This window comes from Chiloscyllium punctatum, unplaced genomic scaffold (genome assembly GCF_047496795.1).
Source record: "Chiloscyllium punctatum isolate Juve2018m unplaced genomic scaffold, sChiPun1.3 scaffold_95, whole genome shotgun sequence".
Classification (NCBI taxonomy): Eukaryota; Metazoa; Chordata; class Chondrichthyes; order Orectolobiformes; family Hemiscylliidae; genus Chiloscyllium; species Chiloscyllium punctatum.
Window position 1 is genome coordinate 810,905 of NW_027309829.1, and position 24,096 is coordinate 835,000.

Below are 24,096 nucleotides of genomic sequence, written 5' to 3' on the forward strand. Positions count from 1 at the left end.
AGTGTGTGTGCGAGTTTCCCAGGAGAGTGTGTGAGAGAGACAGAATCCCAGAGTGTGTGTGAGAGTGGGAATCCCAGATTGTGTGTGAGAGGGAATCCCAGAGAGTCCCAGAGTGTATGTGTGAGCGAATCCCAGACTGTGTGTCAGAGTCAGAATCCCAGAGTGTGTATGCGAGAGAGAATCCCAGAGTATGAATGAGAGAATCCCAAGGTGTGTGTGCGAGAATCCCAGAGTGAGTGTTGAGAGAGGGAATCCCAGAGTGTGTGTGAGAGAGAGAATCCCAGAGAGTCCCACATTGTGTGTGAGAAGGAATCCCAGAGTGTGTGAGATACAGGGAATCCCAGAGTGTGTGTGTGAGTTTCCCAGAGTGTGTGTGAGCGAGGGAATCCCAGAGAGTCCCCGAGTGTGTGTGAGAGAGGGAATCCCAGAGTGAGGGTAAAGGTGGAAGTCCCAGAGTGTTTGAGGGAATTCCCAGAGTGTGTGAGAGTGGGAATCCCAGAGTGTGAGAGAAAGTTAGAATCCCAGAGTGTGTGTGTGAGTTTCCCAGAGTGTTTGTGAGAGAGAGAATCCGAGATTGTGTGTGAGAGAGGGAATCCCTGAGTGTGTAAGAGAACCTCAGAGTTAGTAAGGAAATCCCAGTGTGTCCCCGAGTGTGTTAGGGATTCCTAGAGTGTGTGAGAGTATCCCAGAGACTCCCAGAGTATGAGAGAGAATCCCAGAGCATGTCAGGGAATCCCACAGTGAGTAAGAGAGAGTCCCAAAGGAAGTGAGAGAGTCCCAGAAGCCTATGGTGTGTAAGGGAATCCCAAATGTAAGAGAGATTCCCTGAGTGTGCCAGAGTGTGCGAGAGAATTCCAGTGTGTGTAAGAGAATCACAGTGTCCCAGAGTGTGTCTGTGAGTGTCCCAGACTGTGTGTGAGAGAGTCCCAGAATGTGAGTGAGAGAGAGAATCCCAGAGTGATGGTGAGAGAGAGTATCCCAGAGTGTGTGAGAGAGTGGGAATCCCAGAGGGTGTCTGAGAGAGGGAATCCCAGATTGTGCGTGAGAGAGGGAATTCCAGCGAATCCCTGTGTGTGAGAGAGGGTGTCCCAGGGTGTGTGAGAGAGAGGAAGTCCCAGAGTGTGTGAGAGAGAACATCCCAGAGAGTCCCACAATGTGTGTGAGAGAATCCCAGAGTGTGTGTGTGTGTGTGAGAGGGAGGGTGTCCCAGGGTGTGTGCGAGCGAGATGGAGTCCCAGGGTGTGTGCGAGCGAGATGGAGTCCCAGGGTGTGTGCGAGTTTCCACGAGTGTGTGAGAGAGATGGAATCCCAGATAGTCCCAGAGTGTGTGTGTGAGAGAATCGCAGACTCTGTGAGAGAGTCGGAATCCCAGAGTGTGTGTGCGAGTTTCACAGAGTGTTTGTGAGAGAGGGAATCCAGGAGAGTGTGTGTGTGAGAGAGAGAGAGAGAGAGAGAGAGAGAGAGAGAGAGGGAATCCCAGAGTGTGTGTAAGAGAGGGAATCCCAGATTATGTTTGCGAGTCGGAATCCCAGTGTATGAATGAGAGAATCCCAAAGTATGCATACGAGTTTCCCAGAGTGTGTATGTCAGTGGGAATGCCAGAGTGAGTGTTGAGAGAGGCAATCCCAGAGCGTGTGTCAGACTGGGAATCCCAGAGAGTCCCAGATTGTGTGTGAGAGAATCCCGGCGTGAGTGTGAGAGTGGGAATCCCAGAGTGTGTGCGAGTTTCCACGAGTGTGTGAGAGAGATGGAATCCCAGAGTGTGTGAGAGAAAAGGAATCCCAGATAGTCCCAGAGTGTGTGTGTGAGAGAATCGCAGACTCTGTGTGAGAGTTGGAATCCCAGAGTGTGTGTGCGAGTTTCACAGAGTGTTTGTGAGAGATGGAGTCCCAGGGTGTGTGTGAGAGAGGGAATCCCAGAGAATCCATGAGTGTGTGTGAGTGAGTTTCCCAGAGTGTGTGTGAGAGACTTAATCCCAGAGTGTGTTTGAGAGACTTAATCCCAGAGTGTGTTTGAGAGAGGGCATCCCTGAGAGTCCCAGAGTGTGTGAGTGAGTTTCCCAGAGTGTGTGTGAGAGACTTAATCCCAGAGTGTGTTTGAGAGAGGGCATCCCTGAGAGTCCCAGAGTGTGTGTGAGTGAGTTTCCCAGAGTGTGTGTGAGAGACTTAATCCCAGAGTGTGTTTGAGAGAGGGAATCCAACAGCGTGTGTGTGTGTGTGAGAGAGAGAGAGAGAGAGAATCCGAGAGAGTCCCAGATTGTGTGAGAGAGAATGCCAGTGTGTGTGAGAGAGGGAATCCCAGAGTGAGTGTGAGAGGATCCCTGTGTGTATGTGTATGTGTATGTGTATGTGTATGTGTATGTGTGTGTGTGTGTGTGTGTGTATGTGTATGTGTGTTTCCCAGAGTGTGAGAGAGGGAATCCCAGAGTATGAATGAGAGAATCCCAAAGGGTGTGTGCGAGTTTCCCAGAATGTGTATGTGAGAGGGAATGCCAGAGTGAGTGTTGAGAGAGGGAATCCCAGAGTGTGTGAGAGAGTGGGAATCGCAGAGTGTGTGTTTGTGAGGGAATCCCAGATTGTGTGTGAGAGAGGGAATCCTAGACTGTGTTTGATCGTGAATCCCGGTGTGTGTGTGAGGGAGGGATTCCCAGAGAGCCCGAGCGTGTGTGTGAGAGAATCCCAGAGTGTGTGTGTGTTTCCCAGATTGTGTGTGAGAGGGGCGAGTCCCAGAGTGTGTAAGAGAGGGAATCCCAGAGTGTGTGAGAGAGAATCCCAGAGAGTCCCAGAGTGCGCGTGAGAGAGGGAATCCCAGAGTGCGCGTGAGAGAGGGAATCCCAGAGTGCGCGTGAGAGTGGGCATCCCTGAGAGTCCCAGAGTGCGTGTGAGAGAGGGCATCCCAGAGTGCGTGTGAGAGAGGGCATCCCAGAGTGCGTGTGAGAGAGGGCATCCCAGAGTGCGTGTGAGAGAGGGCATCCCAGAGTGCGTGTGAGAGAGGGCATCCCAGAGTGCGTGTGAGAGAGGGCATCCCAGAGTGCGTGTGAGAGAGGGCATCCCAGAGTGCGTGTGAGAGAGGGCATCCCAGAGTGCGTGTGAGAGAGGGCATCCCAGAGTGCGTGTGAGAGAGGGCATCCCTGAGAGTCCCAGAGTGTGTGTGTGTGTTTCCCAGAGTGTGTGTGAGAGAGGGAGTCTCAGGTGTGTGTGAGAGAGGGAATCCCAGAGAGTGTGTGAGTGAGGCAGAATCCCAGAGTGTGTTTGCGAGTTTCCCAGAGTCTTTGTGAGAGAGGGCATCCCAGAGAGTGTGTGAGAGAGGGCATCCCTGAGAGTCCGAGTGTTTGTGAGAGAATCCCAGAGTGTGTGTGAGAGAGGGAATCCCAGAGTGTGTGTAAGAGAGGGAATCCCAGATTATGTTTGAGAGTCGGAATCCCAGAGTATGAATGAGAGAATCCCAAAGTATGCATGCGAGTTTCCCAGAGTGTGTATGTCAGTGGGAATGCCAGAGTGAGTGTTGAGAGAGGCAATCCCAGAGTGTGTGTCAGACTGGGAATCCCAGAGAGTCCCAGAGTGTGTGTGAGAGAGAGAGAGAGAATCCGAGAGAGTCCCAGGAGTGTGTGTGAGAGAGGGAATCCCAGAGTGTGTGTGAGAGACGGAATCCCAGAGTGTGTGTGAGAGAGGGAATCCCAGAGTGTGTGTGAGAGAGGGAATCCCAGAGTGTGTGAGAGAGCAGGAATCCCAGAGTGTGTGTGAGAGGGAATCCCAGAGAGTCCCAGAGTATATGTGTGAGCGAATCCCAGACTGTGTGAGAGAGTCGGAATCCCAGAGTGTGTATGCGAGAGAGAATCCCAGAGTATGAATGAGAGAATCCCAAGGTGTGTGTGCGAGTTTCCCAGAGTGAGTGTTGAGAGAGGGAATCCCAGAGTGTGTGAGAGAGAGGGAATCCCAGAGAGTCCTAGAGTGTGTGTGAGAGAATCCCAGAGTTTGTGTGAGAGAGGGGGAATCCTAGAGTGTGTGAGAAAGGGCAATTCCCAGAGTGTGTGTGAGAGAGAGAATCCCAGAGAGTCCCACATTGTGTGTGAGAAGGAATCCCAGAGTGTGTGTGAGAGAGGGAATCCCCGAGTGTGTTTGAGAGAGGGAATCCCAGAGAGTCCCTGAGTGTGTGTGAGAGAGGGAATCCCAGAGTGTGTAAGCAAATCCCAGTGTGTCCCCGAGTGTGTTAGGGATTCCTAGAGTGTGTGAGAGAATCCCAGAGAGTCCCAGAGTGTGAGAGAGAATCCCAGAGCATGTAAGGGAATCCCACAGTGAGTAAGAGAGAATCCCAAAGGAAGTGAGAGAGTCCCAGAAGCCTATGGTGTGTAAGGGAATCCCAAATGTAAGAGAGATTCCCTGACTGTGCCAGAGTGTGCGAGAGAATTCCAGTGTGTGTAAGAGAATCACAGTGTCCCAGAGTGTGTCTGTGAGTGTCCCAGAATGTGAGAGAGAGAGGGGATCCCAGAGAGTCCCAGAATGTGAGTGAGAGAGAGTATCCCAGAGTGTGTGAGAGAGTGGGAATCCCAGAGGGTGCCTGAGAGAGGGAATCCCAGATTGTGCGTGAGAGAGGGAATTCCAGCGAGTCCCTGTGTATGAGAGAGGGAATCCCAGAGTGTGTATGAGAGAGGGAATCCCAGAGTGTGTGTGAGAGAGCGAATTCCAGAGAGTTCCAGGTTGTGTGTGAGAGAATCCCAGAGTGTGAGAGAGAGAGGGAATCCCAGAGAGTCCCAGAGTGTGTGTGTGAGCGAATCCCAGACTCTGAGAGTGTCGGAATCCCAGAGTGTGTATGCGAGTTTCACAGAGCGTTTGTGAGAGAGGGAGTCCCAGGGTGTATGTGAGAGAGGAAGTCCAAGAGAGTGTGTGAGAGAGGGAGTCCAAGAGAGTGTGTGAGAGAGGGCATCCCATAGAGTCCGTGCGTGTGTGAGAGAGAATCCCAGAGTGAGTGTGTGTGTTTCCCAGAGTGTGTGAGAGAGTCGGAATCCCAGAGTGTGTGTGCGAGTTTCACAGAGCGTTTATGAGAGAGGGAATCCCAGAGAGTCTCAGGGTGTGTGTGAGCGAGGGGAGTCCCAGGGTGTGTGTGAGCGTGAGGGGGAGTCCCAGGGTGTGTGTGAGCGAGGGGAGTCCCAGTGAGACCCAGAGTGTGTGTGTGAGAGAGGGGGCATCCCAGAGAGTCCGTGCGTGAGTGTGAGAGAATCCCAGAGTGAATGTGTTTGTTTCCCAGAGAGTGTGTGAGAGAGGGAATCCCAGAGAGTCCCAGAGTGTGTGTGAGAGAGGGAATCCTAGAGTGCGTGAGAGAGAGGGCATCCCTGAGAGTCTCAGAGTGTGTGTGAGAGAATCCCAGAGTGTGTGTGTGTGAGTTTCCCAGAGTGTGTGGGCAAGAGGGCATCCCAGAGTGTGTGTGTGTGAGTTTCCCAGAGTGTGTGTGAGAGACTTAATCCCAGAGTGTGTTTGAGAGAGAGGGAATCCCAGAGAGTCCCAGATTGTGTGTGAGAGAATCCCGGCGTGAGTGTGAGAGTGGGAATCCCAGAGTGTGTGTGCGAGTTTCTCTGAGTGTTTGTGAGAGAGGGTGTGCCAGGCTGTGTCTGAGAGAGGGCATCCCAGAGAATCCCTGTGTGTGTGTGTGTGTGTGTGTGTGTGTGTGTGTGTGTGTGTGAGAGAATACCAGAGTATGTGCGAAAGGGGGAATCCCAGAGTGTGAGAGAGAACCCAGAGTGTGGAACGAAATCCCACAGTGAGTGAGAGAGAGTCCCAGAGTGAGTGAGAAAGTCCCAGAGTCCCATGGTGTGTAAGGGAATCCCCGAATGTAAGAGAGACTCCCAGAGCGTGCGAGAGCATCCCAGTGAGTGTAAGAGAATCACAGTGTGCCAGAGTGTGTGGAAGAGGGTCCCAGAGTCAGTATGAGAGAGTCCCAGTCTCCCAGATTGCATAAGGGAATCCCAGAGAGTCCCAGAGTGTGTGAGAGGGAATCCCAGATTGTGAGAGCATCCCAGCATGTCCCAGAGTGTGTTAGGGATTCCTAGAGTGCATGACAGAATCCAAGAAAGTCCCAAAGTGTGTGTCAATCCACAGTGTGTGAGAGGGAATCCCAGAGTGTGTAACAGAATCCCACAGTGAGTGAGAGAGAGTTCCAGAGTGAGTGCCAGAGTCCCAGAGTCCTATGGTGTGTAAGGATATCCCTGAATGTAAGAGAGATTCCCTGAGTGTCCCAGAGTGTGCGAGAGAATTCCAGTGTGTGTAAGAGAATCACAGTGTCCCAGAGTGTGTGTGTGTGAGTCCCAGAGTGTGTGTGAGAGAGTCCCAGAGTGTGTGTGCGCGTGAATCTCAGTGTCCCAGAGTGTGTGTGTGTGCGCGAGAGAGAGAGAGAGAGAGAGAGAGAGAGAGAGAGTCCCAGCATGTGTGTGTGTGAGCGAGAGTCCCAGAGTGTGTGTCATTGAGGGGATACCAGAGTGTGTGAGAGAGAGGGAATCCCAGAGTGTGTGAGAGAGGGAATCCCAGAGTGTGTGAGAATAAGAGTCCCAGAGTGTGTGTGAGAATCAGTGTCCCAGAGTATGTGTAAAATCACAGTGTCCCAGAGTGCGTGTGTGAGAGAATCAGTGTCCTAGCGTGTGTGTGAGAGGGAGAGAGTCCCAGCGTGTGTGTTAGTGAAGGGATACCATAGTGTGTGTGAGAGAGGGAATCCCAGAGAGTGTGAGAATCAGTGTCCCAGAGTGTGTGTGTGTGTGTGTGTGTGTGTGAGTCCCAGTGTGTGTGTGTGTGTGAGAGAGAGAGAGAGTCCCAGTGTGTGTGTGTGAGAAAATCCCAGAGTGTGTGAGAATCACAGTTTCCCAGAGTGTGTGTGTGTGTTAGTCCTAGAGAGTGTGAGAATCAGTGTCCCAGAGTGTGTGAGAATCAGTGTCCCAGAGTATGTGTGTGAGTCCCAGAGTGTGTAAGAATCAGTGTCCCAGAGTGTGTGATAATCACAGTTTCCCAGAGTGTGTGTATGTGTTAGTCCCAGAGTGTGTGTGTGTGAGTCCCAGTGTGTGTGTGTGTGTGTGTGTGTGTGTGTGTGTGTGTGTGTGTGAGAGAGAGAGAGAGAGAGTCCCAGTGTGTGTGTGTGAGAGAATCCCAGAGTGTGAGAGAGTTACTGTCCAGTGTGTGTGTGAGAGTCCCCAGAGTGTGTGAGAATCACAGTTTCCCAGAGTGTGTGTGTGTGTTAGTCCCAGAGAGTGTGAGAATCAGTGTCCCAGTGTGTGTGAGTCCCAGAGTGTGTGAGAATCAGTGTCCCAGAGTATGTGTGTGAGTCCCAGAGTGTGTAAGAATCAGTGTCCCAGAGTGTGTGTGTGTGTGAGTCCCAGAGTGTGTGATAATCACAGTTTCCCAGAGTGTGTGTATGTGTTAGTCCCAGATTCTGTGTGTGTGTGTGTGTGAGTCCCAGTGTGTGTGTGTGTGTGTGTGTGTGTGAGAGAGAGAGAGAGAGTCCCAGTGTGTGTGTGTGTGAGAATCCCAGAGTGTGAGAGAGTCACTGTCCCAGTGTGTGTGTGAGAGTCCCCAGAGTGTGTGAGAATCACAGTTTCCCAGAGTGTGTGTGTGTGTTAGTCCCAGAGAGTGTGAGAATCAGTGTCCCAGTGTGTGTGAGTCCCAGAGTGTGTGAGAATCAGTGTCCCAGAGTATGTGTGTGAGTCCCAGAGTGTGTAAGAATCAGTGTCCCAGAGTGTGTGTGTGTGTGAGTCCCAGAGTGTGTGATAATCACAGTTTCCCAGAGTGTGTGTATGTGTTAGTCCCAGATTCTGTGTGTGTGTGTGTGTGAGTCCCAGTGTGTGTGTGTGTGTGTGTGTGTGTGAGAGAGAGAGAGAGAGTCCCAGTGTGTGTGTGTGTGAGAATCCCAGAGTGTGAGAGAGTCACTGTCCCAGTGTGTGTGTGAGAGTCCCCAGAGTGTGTGAGAATCACAGTTTCCCAGAGTGTGTGTGTGTGTTAGTCCCAGAGAGTGTGAGAATCAGTGTCCCAGTGTGTGTGAGTCCCAGAGTGTGTGAGAATCAGTGTCCCAGAGTATGTGTGTGAGTCCCAGAGTGTGTAAGAATCAGTGTCCCAGAGTGTGTGTGTGTGAGTCCCAGAGTGTGTAAGAATCAGTGTCCCAGAGTGTGTGTGTGTGAGTCCCAGAGTGTGTGAGAATCAGTGTCCCAGAGTGTGTGTGTGTGAATCCCAGAATATGTGTGTGAGAGTCTCAGAGTGAGTGTGTGTGTGAGTCCCAGAGTGTGTGTGTGAGTCCGTGTGTGAGAATCTCAGTGTCCCAGAGACTGTGTGAGAATCAGTGTCCTAGAGTGAGTGTGTGTGTGAGTCCCAGAGTGAGTGTGTGTGTGTCTGTGTGTGAGAATCTCAGTGTCCCAGAGTCTGTGTGAGAGATTCCCAGAGTGGGAATACTGTGTGGGAATAACCCTGTGCCCTGAGGATGGTCAATACTGTGTGTGAAAAATCCCGTGGCTTGAGGATTGTCAATTCTTTGTGGGAATAATTCTTTTGCCTGCGGATGGTCAATACTGTATGGAAATAATTCTGCCATCTGTAAATGGTCAAGACAATGTGTCCATTAATCCTGTAGCCTTATGCTGGTCAATACTGTGAGTGAATAATCTTGTTGGCTCAGAATGTTGTATATTGTGTGTGAATACTCGCATGGTCTGAGGATGGTAAATACTGTGTGTGAATAATCCTGTGGCCTGAGAATCGTCAATACTCTGTGGGAATAATCCTGTGGGTTGAGACTGTTGAATATTGTGTGTGAATAGTCGTGTGACCTGAGGACGGACAATACTGTGTGTGAATAGTTCTGTGGTCTCAGGATGGTCAATACTGTATGTAAATAATATTCTGGCCTGAGAATGCCCAATACTGTGTGGGAATAGTCCTGTGGCCTGTGAATGGTCAATACTGTGTGAGACTAATCCTTGGCCTGAGTATGATCAATACTACATGTGAACAATCCTCTGGCCTGTGAATGGTCAATACTGAGTGTGAATAATCCTGTGAGCTGTAAATGGTCAAAGCAGTGTGTTTATTAATCCTGTGGTCGTATGTTCGTCAATACTGTGTTTGAATAATCCTGTGGGCTGAGAATGGTCAATACTGTGTATGAATATTCCTGTGACCTGAGGATGGACGATACTGTGTGAGAATAATTCTGTGGACTGAGGGCAGTCAATACTGTGTGGGAATAATTCTATGGCCCGTGAATCGTAAATACTGTGTGTGAATATCCCTTGGCCTAAGGATGGTCAATACACAGTGTGAATAACCCTGTGGCCTGAGGATAGTCAATACTGTGTGTGAATATCTCCCTTTGCCTCAGGATGGGCAATACTGTGTGGGAATAATCCTGTGGGCTGAGAAGGTTGAATATTGCGTGTGAGTACTCGTGTGACCTGAGGATGGTCAATGCTGTGTGTGAATAATTCTGTGGGCTGAGAATGGTCAATACTGCGTGGGGATAATCCTGTAGCCTTATGCTGGTCAATACTGTGTGTGAATAATCCAATGGCCTGAGAATCGTCAATAATGTGTGTGAATAATCCTGTGAGCTGTAAATGGTCAAAGCAGTGTGTTTATTAATCCTGTGGCCGTATGTTCGTCAATACTGTGTGTGAATAATCCTGTGGGCTGAGAATGGTCAATACTGTGTGTGAGTACTCCTGTGGTCTCTGTAATATGAATACAGTGTGTAAATAATCCTGTGGTTTGAGGCTGGTCAACAATGTGTGTGAATAATTTTGCTATCCGAGGATGGTCAATACTATGTGTGAGTAATCCTGTGGACGGAGGATTGTCAATACTGTGTGTGAATTAACCTGTGGCCTGAGATTTGTAAATAATCCTGTGTACTGTGAATGCTCAATACTGTGTGAATAATCCTCTGGACTGAGGGCAGTCAATACAGTGTGCGAATAATCCTATGGCCCGTGAATCGGAAATACTGTATGTGAATAACCCTTGGCCTAAGGATAGTCAATACTGTGTGATAATAATCCTGTGGCCTGAGAATGGTCAATACTATGTGTGAATAACCCTTGTCCTGAGGATGGTCAATACTGTGTGTGAACAATAGTGTTGCCTGAGGCCGTTCAATACCGTTTATGAATAATCCTGTTGCCTGAGGATGGTCAATACTGTGTAGGAATAATCCTGTGACTTCAGGATGGTCAATACTGTGTGGGAATAATCCTGTGACTTCAGGATGGTCAATACTGTGTGGGAATAATCCTGTGACTTCAGGATGGTCAATACTGTGTAGGAATAATCCTGTGACTTCAGGATGGTCAATACTGTGTGGGAATAATCCTGTGACCTGCAAATGTTGAAGACTGAGTGTTCATTACTCCTGTGGCCATGTGCTAGTCAATGCTGTGTGTGAATAATCCTGTGCCCTGAGGATGGTCAATACTCTGTGTGAATATTGCTGTGGCCTGAGAATCGTCAATACTGTGTGTGAATAATCCTGTGACATGTAAATGAACAAGACAGTGTGTTCATTAATCCTGTGGCTGTATGGTGGTCAATACTGTGTGTGAATAATCCTGTGGACTGTGAATGGTCAATACTGTGTGTGAATAATCCTGTGGAGTGTGAATGGTCAATACTGTGTGTGAATAATCCTGTGGACTGTGAATGGTCAATACTGTGTGTGAACAATCCTGTGGACTGTGAAAGGTCAATAGTGTGTCAGAGTAATCCTGAACTTGAGGATGTTCAATACTGTGTGTGAATAATCCAGTGCCCTGTGGATTGTCAGTACTGTGTGGGAATATTCCTGTGACCTGTTAATTGGTAAAAAGAATGTGTTCATTTATCCTGTGGCCTCAGGTTGGTCAATACAGTGTGTGAATGATCTAATGGCCTTAGCATTGTCAATACTGTGTGTGAATAACCATTGACCTGAGGATGATAAATACTGTGTGTGAGTAATCCTGCGGACGGAGGATGGTCAATACTGTGTGTGAATAATAATGTGGCCTGAGGGCAGTCAGTACTGTGTGTGAATAATGCTATGGGCTGTGAATCATCAGTACTGTGTGTGTATAACCCTTTGTCTAAGGATGGTCAATACTGTGAGTGAATAATAATGTGGCCTGTGGATGGTCAATGCTGTGAATCAATAATCTGTGGCCTGTTCATGTTCAGTACTGTTTGTACTGAATGGTCAACTCACTGTGTTTATTAATCCTGTGGCCGTATGGTTGTCAATACCGTGTGTGAATAATCCTGTGGGCTGAGAATGGTCAATACAGTGTGTGAATACTCCTGTGGCTTCTGTACTGTCAATACAGTGTGTAATTAATCTGTGGCCTGAGGCTGGACAATAATGTGTGTGAATAATTTTGCTACTCGAGGATGGTCAATACTGAATGTGAATAATCCTGTGCACTGTGAATGTTCAAATACTGTGTGTGAATAATCCTGTGGACTGACGGCAGTCAATAACGTCTGTGAATAATCCTATGGCCCGTGAATCGTAAATACTGTGTGCAAATAGCCCTGGCCTAAGGATAGTCAATTCTGTGTGTGAATAATCCTCTTGGACTGTGAGTGGTCAATACACTGTGTGAGTAATCCTGTGGCCTGAGGATGGTCAATAATGTGTGTGAGTAATCCTGTGGCCTGTGAATTGTCAATACTGTGTGTCAATAGCCCTTTGCCTAAGGATGGGCAATACTGTGTGAGAATAATCCTGTGGGCTGTGGATGGTCAATGCTATGTGTTAATAATCTGTGTCCTGTGCAATGTCAATATTGTTTGCAAATAATACTGTGGCCAGCGGATGGTCAATACTGTGTCGGAAAAATCCTGTGGCTTGAGGATTGTCAATACTGTGTGTGAATGATCCATGGCCTGAGGATGGTGAATACTTTGTGTATAAATTCCTGTTCCTTGAGGATTTTCAATACTGTGTGGGAATAATCCTGTGGCCTGTAAATGATCAAGGCAGTGTGTTCACTAATCCTGTGGCCATCGGCTGATCAATACTGTGTGTGAATAATGATGTGGCCTAAGGATTGTCAATTCTATGTTGGAACAATCCTGTGACCTGCAAATGTTGAAGACCGAGTGTTCATTAATCCTGTGGCCGTGTGTTAGTCAATACTGTATGTGAATAATCTTGTGCCCTGTGAATGGTTGATACTGTGTGTGAATATTGCTGTGGCCTGAGACTCGTCAATACTGCGTGGAAATAATCCTGTGACGTGTAAATGGTCAAGACAGTGAGTTCATTAATCCTGTGACCGTATGGTGGTCAATAGTGTGTGCGAATTATCCTGTGACCTGAGAATGGTCAATACTGTGTGGGAATAACATTTGGGCCGAAGGATAGTCAATACTGTGTGTGTTAAATATCCTGTTGCCCGAGAATTTTCAATACAGCGAGTGAATAATCTTGTGGCCTGAGAATGATCCATACATTGTGTGAAAAATTATGTTGCCTGAGGACAGCCAAACTGTGTGTGAATAATCCTGTGGCCTGAGGATGGTCAAGACTGTGTGAGAATAATACTGTGGTCTGAGGACGGTCAATACTGAGTGTGAACAATCTTGTGGCTTGAGGATGGTCAATACTGGGTGCGAATGTTTCTGTGACCTGTAAATCATCAAGACAGTGTGTTCATTAATCCTGTGGCCGTGTTCAAATCAATACTGTGTGTGAATAATGCTGTGGGCTGGGAATATTGAATATTGTGTGTGAATACTAGTGTGTCCTGAGGATGGTCAGGACTGTGTGTGGATAATCCAGTGGCCTGAGGATTTTCAATACAGTGTCTGAGTAATCCTGTGGCCTGTGAATTGTGAATACTGTGTGAGAGTAATCCTGCGGCCTGTGTACTGTCAATACTGTGTATAAATAATCCTGTGGTCTGAGGATGATCAATACAATGTGTGAATAATCCTGTGGCCTGAGGATTGTCAATATTGTGTGTGAACAATCCCGTGACTTGAGGATGGTGAATACTGTGTGGGAATAATCCTGTGACCTGTAAATGGTCAAGACAGTGTTAATTAATCCTGTGGCCTAATGGTGGTCAATACTGTGTGTGAATAATGATGTGGTCTCAGAATTGTCAATACTATGTGGGAAAAATCCTGTGACCTACAAATTGAAGACCGAGTATTCATTAATCCTGTGGCCATGTACTAGTCAATACTGTGTATGAATAATCTAGTGGCCTGAGGATTGTCAATACTTTGTGTGAATAATCCTGTTGCCTGACGACGGTCCATACTATGTGTGAGTAATCCTGTGGATTTAGAATGGTCAATAATGTATGGGAATAGTCCTGTTGGCCTGAGAGTGGTCACTACTGTGTGGGAATAATCTTGTGGCCTAAGGTTGGTCAATACAGTATGTGAACTATCCTGTGCACTGAATACTGTGTGTGAATAACCCTTGGACTAAGGATGATCATTACTGTGTGTGAACAATCCTGTGGCCTGAGGGTAGTGAGTGCTATCTGCGCATAATCCTGCGGCCTGAGGGTGGTCAAAACTGTGTGTGAATGAATCTGTGATCTGTAAATGATGAAGACAGTGTGTTCATTAATCCTGTGGCCTAAGGGGGGTCAGAGCTGCGTGTGAATAATCCTGTGGCCTGAGGATGATCAATATCATGTGTGATTCATCCTGTTGCGTGAGGATGGTCAATACTGTGTGTGACAAATCCGGTGGCAGGAGGATGGTCAATATGGTGTGTGAATATTCCTGTTAACTGAGGATGGTCAATACTGTGTCAGAATAATTCTGTAGCGTGAGAATGGTCAATGCAGCGTGTGATTAATCCTGTGGCCTGATGATGGTTAATACCATGTGAAAATAATCCTGTGGCCTGAGGATCATCAGTACTGTGTGCAAAAAATCCTGTGGCTTGAGGGTGGACAATACCGTGTAGGAATAATCCTGTGGCCTGATAATAGTCAATAGCGTGTGTGAATATTCCTGTGGCCTGAGGATGGTCAATACTGTGTGTGAATAATCCTGTTGCCTGAGGATGGTGAATACTGTGTGTGAACCATCGTGTGGCTTGAGGATGGTCAATACTGTGTGTGAATAATGCTTTGGACAGAGAATGGTCAATGCCACGTGTGCATAATCCTCTGGCCTATGTATCGTCAATACTGTGTGTGAATAACTCTTGGCCTGTGAATCATCAATACTGTGTGTGAATACTGCTCTGGAATGTGAATCGTCAATACTGTGTGAATAATCCTGTGCCCTGAGGATCCTCACTACTATGTGTGAACAATCCTGTGACATAAGGATCGTCAGGACAGTGTTTTCATTAATCCTCTTACCGTACGATGGTCAATACTGTGTGTGAATAATCTTGTGACTTGAGGATGGTCAATACAGTGTGTGAACAATCCTTTGGACAGTGAATGGTCAGTTCCAAGTGTAATTACTCCTGTTGCCTGAGTTTATTGAACGCTGTGTGTGAATAATCCTGTGGCCTCAGGTTGGTCAATACTGTGTGTGAATAATCCTGTGGCCTCAGGTTGGTCAATACTGTGTGTGATTAATCCTGTGGCCTGAGGATCCTCACTACTATGTGTGAACAATCCTGTGACATAAGGATCGTCAGGACAGTGTTTTCATTAATCCTCTTACCGTACGATGGTCAATACTGTGTGTGAATAATCTTGTGGCCTGAGGATGGTCATTACTTTGCGTGAATTGTTCTGTTGCGTGAGGATGGTCAATACAGTGTGTGAATAATCCTTTGGACAGTGAATGGTCAGTTCCATGTGTGATTAATCTTGTTGCCTGAGGTTGTTCAATATTGTGTGTGAATAATGCTGTGGGTTGTGAATGGTCAATGCTGTGTGTGAATAATCCTGTGGTATGAAGATGGTCAATACTGTGTGTGAATAATCATGTGGCCTGAGTTGATCGATACTGTGTGCACTGCTCCTGTTGCCTGAGGATGGTCGATACTTTTGTGAGAATAATCCTTTGGATAGTGAATGGTCAATACCATGTGTGAATAATCCTGTGGCTTGCGGATGGCCAAAATCGTTTGTGAATGATCCTGTGGCCTTGAGGATGGTCAATACTGTGTGTGAATAATCCTTTTGCTTGTGGATGGTCAATAACGTGTGTCACTAATCCTTTGGCCTGTGAATCTTCAATTCTGTGTGTGAATAATCCTGTGGCCTGAGAATGTTTAATATCGTTTGTGCATAATCCTGTGGCCTGAGGTTGATCAATACTCTGTGTGAATAATCCTATTGCTTGACGATTGTCAATACAGTGTGTGAATAATTCCTCGGCCTGAGGATGATCAATACAGTGTGTGAATAACCCTTGGCCTGTGGATGATCAGGACTGTGCTTGAATAATACTGTGGCCTGGGGATGGTCAATACCTTGTGTGAATAATCCTGAGACCTGTAAACTGATCAGGCAAAGGGTTCAAACATTCTGTGGCTGTAGGCTGGTCAATACAGTGTGTGAATAATCCTGTGGCCTGAGGATGTAGAATACTGTGTGTGTATACTCCTGCAGCTTGAGGATGGAGAATAGTTGTGTGAATAATCCTGTGGATTGTGGATTGTCAATACTGTGTTTAAATAATCCTGGGAACTGTGAATGCTCAATACTGTTTATGAATACTCCTGTGGCCTGAGGTTGGTCAATACAGTGTGTGAATAATCCTTTGGACAGTGAATGGTCAGTTCCATGTGTGATTAATCCTGTTGCCTGAGCTTGTTCAATACTGTGTGCGAATAATGCTGTGAATGGTCACCGCTGTGTGTGAATAATCCTGCAGCCTAAGGATGGTCAATACTGTGCATGACCTGCTCCTGTTGCCTGAGTTGATGAATACTCTGTGAACTGCTCCTGTTGCCTGAGGATGGTCAATACTGTGTGAGAATAATCTTTTGCACAGTGAATGGTCAATACCATGTGTGATTAATCCTGTGGCCTGATGATTGTCAATACCATGTGAAAATAACCCTGTGGCTTGAGGATGATCAATACCATGTGTGAATAATTGTGTTGCATCAGGATGGTCAGTACTGTGTGAGAATAATCCTGTTGCCTGAGGATGGTCAATAATGTGTGTCCTTATACCTGTGGCCTGTCAATCTTCAATACTGTGTGTGAATAACCCTTGGCCTGAGGGTGAACAATTCTGTGTGTAAATAATCATGTGGCCTGAGAATGTTTGTTTAATACTGTTTGTGAATATTCCTGTGTCCTGAGGTTGTTCAATACAGTGTGTGAATAATCCTTTGGACAGTGAATTCTGAGTTCCATCTGTGAATAATCCTGTGGCCTGAGGATTATCAATACTGTGTATGAATACCCCTTGGCCTGAGTACGGTCAATACTGTGCGTGAATAATCCTGTGGCTTGATGATGGTCAATACCATGTGTGAATAATCCTTTGGACAGTGAATGGTCAGTTCCATGTGTGAATAAACCTGTGACCTAAGGGTAGTCAATACTGTGTGTGAATAATTCTATGACCTAAGGTTAGTCAATACTGTGTGTGAACAATCCTGTGACTTGAAAATGGTCAATACTCTGTGTGAATAATCCACTGGCCTGAGAATCGTCAATTCTGTGTTTAAATAACCCATGGCTTGAGGGTTATCAATACCATGTGTGAATAATTCAGTGGCCTGAGGTTGGTCAGGACAGTGTGTTCATTAATCCTGTGGCTTGAGAATGGTCAATACAGTGTGTGAATAATCCTTTGGACAGTTAATGGTTGGTTCCATGTATGAATATTCCTGTAGCCTGTAAACTGTCAAGGCAGTTGGTTCAAAAATCCAGTGGCCGTAGGCTGGTCAATACTGTGTGTGAATAATCCTGTGGTTTGCGGATGGTCAATACTGTGTGTGAATAATCCTTTGGATAGTGAATTGTCATTACCATGTGCGAATAGTCCTTTGGCCTGCGAATCGTCAATACTGTGTGTGACTAAACCTGTGGCCTGAGAGTAGTCAATACTGTGGCTGAATAAGGCTGTGGTCTGTGAATGGTCAAAACTGTGTGTTAATAATCTGTGGCCTTGGATGGTCAATTCTGTTGTGAATAATCTTGTGGCCGGAGGCTGGTTAATACCGTGAATAATCCTGTGCCAGGAGGATATTCAATATTGTGTGTGAATAAACCTGTGGGCTGTGACAGTCAATGCTGTGTGTGAATTATCCTTAGACAGTGAATGGTCAATACCCTGTGTGAATAATCCTCTGGCCTGGGAATGGTCAATACTGTGTGTGAAAAACCCTTGGCCTGAGGATTGCCAATACTGTGTGTGAGCAATCCTGTGGCCTGAGAATGGTCAAAACTATGTGCGATTAATCCTGTTGACTGGGGTTGTTCAATGCTCTGTGTGAATAATCCTGTGGTCTGTTAACGGTCTACGCTGTGTGTGAATAATGCTGTGGACTGTGAATGGTGAATACTGTATGTGAATAATCCTGCGGTGTGTGGGTGGTCAATATTATTTGTGAACAATCCTGTGACCTGAGGATGGCCAAAACTGTGTGGGAATAGTCCTGTGGCCTGAGGATGGTCAGTTCTGTGTGTGAATAATCCTTTGGCCTGGGGAAGGTCAATACTGTGTTTGAATAATCCTGTACATGGTGAATGCTGAATATTGTGTGTGAATAACCCTTGGATGGTCATTACTGTGTGAGAACAATCCTGTGATCTAAGGGTAGTGAGTATTGTCTGTGAATAATCCTGCAGCCTGAGGGTGATCAATACACTGTGTGAACAATCCTGTGGCCTGAGAATGGTCAAACCTGTGTATGAATAAAACTGAGACCTGTAAATGGTCAAGACAGTGTGTTCATTAATCCTGTGGCCTAATGGTGGTCAATACTGTGTTTAAGTAATCCTGTGACCTGAGAATGTTTGTTTATTTTTTTGAGTATCCCTGTGTACTGAGGATGGTCAACACTGTGTGGGAATAATCCTGTGGCCTGAGAATGGTCAATACTGGATGTAAATAATCCTGGGAAGTATGAATGCTCAATACTGTGTGGGAATAATCCTGTGGCCTGATGATGGTCAATACTTTATGTGAATAATTATGTTATGTGAGGATGGTCAGTATATTGGGTGACTAATCCTGTGGCCTGATGATGGTCAGTACCTTGTGAAAATAATCCTGTGGCCTGAGGATCATCAATACTGTGTGTGAAAAATCCTGTGGCTTGAGGTAAGTCAATACTGTATATGAATAATCCTGTGTCCTGATAATGATCAATACCGTGTGTAAATAATCCTGGTAGCTGAGGATAGTCAATAATGTGTGTCACTAATCCTGTGGCCTGTGAATCATCAACACAGTGTGTGAATAATCCTGTGCCTTTAAAGTGACAAGGCAGTGGGTTCAAAAATCCTGTGGCCGTAGACTGGTCAATACTGTGTGCAAATAATCCTGTGGCCTGTGAACGGTCAATACTGTGTGTGAATTATCCTTGGACAATGAATGGTCAATACTGTGTGTGAATAATCCTCTGGCTGTTAATCATCAATACTGTGTGTGAATAACTCTTAGCCTGAAGATGGTCAAAACTATGTGATTAATCCTGTTGCCTGTGGTTGTTCAATACTGCGGGTGAAAAATCCTGTGGCCTGTGGATGGTCATTTCTGTTTGTTAATAATACTGTGTCCTGAGGATGGTCAATACTGTGTGTGAATAATCCTGTGCACTGCGACTGCTCAATACTCTGTATGAATAAACCTGTGGCCTGAGAGTAGTCAATAAAGTGTGGGAATAATCCAGTGGCCTAAAGATAGTCCATACTGTGTGTGAATAAGGCTGTGGCCTGTGAATGGTTAATACTGTGTGTTAATAATCTGTGGCATGTGGATGGTCAATACTGTTGTGAATAATCTTGTGGCCGGAGGCTGGTTAATACAGTGTGTGAATAATCTTGAGGTCTGATGATGGTCAATACCGTGAATAATCTTGTGCCCTGAGGGTGTTCAATATTGTGTGTGAATAAACCTGTGGCCTGTGACGGTCAATGCTGTGTGTGAATTATCCTTAGACAGTAAATTGTCAATATTGTGTGTGAATGACCTTTGGCCTGAGGATGGTCAATACTGTGTGTGAACAATCCTGTGGCCTGAGGGTGGTCAAAACTGCGTGTGAACAATCCTGTGGCCTGTGAACCATTAATACTGTGGTCTAATAATAATAGTATGGCCTGTGGATGGACTATACAAAGTGTTGAATAATCCTGTGCAATGTGAATGCTCAATACTGTGTGTGAATAACCCTGTGTACTATGAATGCTCAATAATGTGTGTGAATAATACTGTGGCCTGTGCATGGGCAATACTGTCTGTGAATAATCCTGTGACCTGTAAGTGGTCAAAACCGTGTGTTCATTAATCCTCTGGCCGGAGGATGATCAATACTATGTGTGATTAATCCTGTGTCCTAAGAATTTTGAATATTGTTTGTGAATATTCCTGTGGCCGGAGGTTGGTCAATACTGTGTGTGATTTATCCTCTGGCGTGTGAATCATTAGTACTGCGTGTGAATAACCCTTGGCCTGAGGATGATCAAAACTGTGTGTGAGTAATCCTGTGGCCTAAGAATGATCAATACGATGTGTGATTAATCCTATTGCCTGAGGTTGTTCAATCCTGTGTGAGAATAATCCTGTTACCTGTAAATGGTCAATGTTTGTGTGAATAATCCTGTGGGCTGTGAATGGTCAATACTGTGAGTAAATAATCCTGTGGACTGAGGATGGTCAACACGATGTACAATTAATCCTTTGGACTGTCAATGGTCAATACTGTGTGTGCATAATCCTGTGGCCTGAGGGTGGTCAATATTGTATGTGAATAATCGTCCGGCCTGATGATGGTCAATGATGTGTATGAGTAATCCTGTAGCCTGTGAATCATCAATACTGTGTGGGAATAGACCTTTGCCTGAGGATGGTCAATACTGAGTGTGAATAATTCTGTGCGCTGTGACCGCTCAATACTCTGCGTGAATAAACATGTGGCCTGAGTGTAGTCAACACTATGTTTTAATAATCTGTGGCCTGTGCATAGTCAATACTGTTTGTTAATAATACTGCATCCTGTGAATGGTCAATACTGTGTGTGAATAATCCTGTGGCCTGAGGGTAGTCAATACTGTGTTTGGGTAATCCTGTGACCTGTAAATGTTCAAGACAGTGTGTTCAAAAATCCTGTGACCATAGGCTGGTCAATACAGTGTGTGAGAAATCCTGTGACCCGAGGATGGTCAATACTCTGTGTGTGGATACTCCTGTGGCCTGATAATGATCAATACTGTGTGGGAATAATCCTGTTGCTTGAGGATGTTCAATAATGTGTGTGACTAATCCGGTGGCCTGATGATGGTCAATGCTGTGTGGTCATAAGCCTGTGGCCTGTGAATCGTCAGTACTGTGTATGAGTAATAATGTGGCCTGTGGATGGTCAATGCTGTGTGTTAATAATCTGTGGTCTCTGCATGGTCATTTCTGTTTGTTAATTATACTGTGGCCTGTGCATGGTTAATAGAGTATGAATAATTCTGTGCGCTGTGAATGCTCAAAACTGTGTGAATAATCCTGTGTCCTGAGGACGGTCAATACAGTGTGTGAATTATCCTTTGGCCTGTAATTCGTAAATACTTTATGTAAATGCTCTTGTGGGCTGAGGGTGGTCAATAGTGTGTATGAAAAATCCTGTGGCCACTGACGTGGTGGTTTTGGATGAGCAACTGGTTGATCCTCTCCCTCCAATGTCCCACCCTATCTCTCTACAAACCCCTCCAACTGCAGCAGTCTGTACTGGCTTTGTAATACCGTTCAGGCCCTGACCACTCTCTGTAACACTCTCACCACCTCCAGCACCTTCATCTCTCCCTGTTCCTGTCACGTCATTAAACCCTGACAATGATTCCCGTTCCACCTGCCCTCTTCCTGCTCGCAGACCCTTTGCAATCCCTTTAAAACTTACTCTTAAAGCACGCTCTCACTTCTGGATTTTAAGCACGTTTTGCTGATCTTGTTTGCCTCATAATCTAATATGATCCATTTTGTCCTGAGTGAGGGACAGGAGTGAGTTTCTTGTTGAGGTTTTGTCTGTTTTGATGGAATGTACTTTTTTTGAGTGATTTACACTGTTCCTTCAAATGTTTTCCACTGTTCATTTACAGATACATGTTCCAGTCTGTTTAGCCTATTTACCTTGGTCACTTCTCCTGTCAAATGTACGCAATTGGCTATTTTTGTTTTTCATTGTAACTTGTCCTTTCTGTGATTCACTCTAAAACTTTATATTTCTTTAAACTGCACTTTATCACAATTTCCCGGAGGATCTCTCCAGGTGACATTACTCATTCACTAAGTTTCATCACACAACCATCGATCTGACATAGTTATGTCCCTAGCTAATTGCACAATGTATTATTCAAAGAAACACTGAAAAAAAAAATTATCTGTACTTCCCTTCCACTATCACTGTTGCCAGTGTGATTTTCCCAGATTATGCGAATATTGAAGTTTCCCAAAATTATCACAATACCTTTGTTAAAAAATTCCAATTAATTCCTGTTTAATGCAGTAATGTGCAATGAAATGCTGTTCGGTGGCTAAAAATGTTCTGCTGTTTCTGTCCTTGGCAAGTAGTAGCCAGAATTTACATTCAGACTGACTCTACTTCATGATCTGCGGCCAAATGCTTTCTCTAAAATGCCTTTGTTATCCATTATAGTTCTCGTTGCGCATTTTGCCTGAGTTTCTGCAAGGTTGTGAGCTATTGAATACTTATGTTCACCTTTTGTTCGCCCTGTAACCATGTCTCCCTGGTGTCTAAATTTATTTTATCTCCGTGTCACAAATCCATCTACCTTATTGCAGAGACCTTGTCCATGCGAAAAAAAAGACAATCTACTCTTTCCCAAAATGTCCTGTCACATACCTATTCTCTGATGTACAGGTTAAGTTAAACTCTGTCCCTTTCGGTTCCTTTCTGCTTGTCTTCAGCCAAATTCCCATGCTGTTCCGATGCGTCATCTTTTCTCTTTGGATTTGGAAAGCTCCTTTCACCTGAACCCTGTCCCGGCATCCTCTCTGTCAGTTTAAAGCCCTGTCCATAAATCTACCGACATGATTGGCCAGGACACTGGTCCCAGCGCGGTTCCAGTGGGTCCATCCTAATGGATTATTTTTTTAAAAATCAGGTATGGGATGTGGGTGTCTCTGGCTGACCAGCCTTTCTTGTCCAGCCCGAGCTGCCATTGAGCTGAGTAGCTTGCTCAGCCATTTCAGAGAGTAATTGAGAGGCAAACACTTTGCTGTGGTTATGTAGTGCAGAGCTGAAAATGTGTTGCTGGAAAAACTCAGCAGGTCAGGCAGCATCCAAGGAACAGGAGAATCGACGTGTCGGGCATAAGCCCTTCTTCAGGAATGTAGTGCAGACCATGTTAGGATGGGCAGATGTCCATCTCTGAAGGACAAGTGTACGGGTTTTTTGTACATCAGCAATGATCTCACACTTACATGTGGATTGTTAATTACTATTTTTAAAATTATTGATTTCAAATTCCACCATTTCTGATGGTGGGATTCAAACCTTTCTCCCCTGTACCTTAGTTGAGGTTTTGGATACGTGCTGTAGTAATACCACTCGGCCATCCCCTCACCTGCTCAATGGTTGCCCATCCCTGAACACTGACACCAGTGCATCATGAAGCTAAACCCGTTTTTCTGACACAATTGTTTGATCTTGATAACTTGCTGCACTCTGGTGATATCACTCAGTCTCTCTCCATATCCTTTACTGTCTGGGTCTAATTGCTGCCTCTGTCAGTGTCTCTCACTCAGAATCTCCAGATCCTGAGCCAACAGAATTCTCCACTCCAGAGAGACGCAGCAGCACAGGCCAGGGATGGAAACTGAGATTTTCCAGATCCCTGTGGGACACAGTGCCATTTTCTATGTGTAACCCTCACAGCATCAGTCTAATTTAACATTCTGTCTATCTCTCTGTCTCCTACATGTACTCAGGAAGGTCCTGACTCAATAGACTTCCCAACTGCTGGGTGTCTCGTCAATCATCACATTGAAGATGGTTGGTCAGCCAGAGAGACAAAGAGCAGGGGGATCTGGAGCCTTCAATAAATCCTGCAGGAAGGTAAGATCATTAACAGTGCACAGAGCAGAGAGCAATGAGAGGGCTCCAAACATCAGCTAACAGGACATGACATAGATACAGTGCTGGATGGGGAGCACAATACAGACATACCCCAGGCTCAATCCCTGCCCATAATGTAAGGTCTGTTGTATTAAGACTAACCACACTGTAACACTGAATCTATGTCATATCTTGGTGACCAAGGTCTTCAATAATATTTAAAATCCTATAACAGTTGCTATCTTTGTAACCTCCTCCCTTCCTTATAGTCACTTCACTAATTTGAAGCATACTGCACTCCAGCCTACCATTCCGATCACTGTAACTTGCTTCAGTGTCTACAACATGTCTTATCTCAGTAGTCTCCTCCTCTTTAACTGGATACAGAGTCATGTAGCACGGAAACAGAACCTTCACTCCAACTCATCAATTCTGACCATGATTCTTAGACTAAATGTGTCACATTTGCCTGCATTTGGCCCTTATCTCTTCAAACCTTCTCCTCTCCATGTATCTCCCCAAATGTCTTTTCCATGTTGTAATTGTCCACGTTTCTCCATGTGGCCCTGGCAGTCCGTTCCGTCTATGTACCATCCTCTGTGGATAATGTTGCCCCTCAGCTCCCTCTTTAAATCCTTGCTCTCTCACCTCCTGTTTATACCCTCTAGTTTAGGACTCACCTACCCTTGGCTTTTCACCTTACTGAGGCCCCGCATGGTTTTATAAACCTTTATAAGGTCAATCCGTATCCTCCTCTGTCTAAGGCAAATATTTAGGTCAATGTTACACATGTCTCCAAATCATATCAAAGCTCTGGACAATGAAGGAAAGTGCGTCATACTGCTTTCACTGCCCTGTCCAACTGCAATGTCACTTCCGAGGAACAATGTAACTGCAGCCCTTGGTGTCTCTCTGTTCGACAAC

General features: G+C 45.8%; 1 long non-coding RNA gene across 3 annotated transcripts in view; it reads left to right on the forward strand.

The window, feature by feature from the left end:
* The window catches only part of LOC140471519 (uncharacterized), a 57,719-nt gene that overhangs the window by 15,282 nt on the left and 18,341 nt on the right, over nt 1–24,096 (forward strand). For all 3 annotated transcript variants that reach the window (XR_011957067.1, XR_011957068.1, XR_011957066.1), the window contains one exon: nt 23,046–23,172. This is a non-coding gene — a long non-coding RNA (uncharacterized lncRNA). The remainder of the gene's footprint in view (nt 1–23,045; nt 23,173–24,096) is intronic.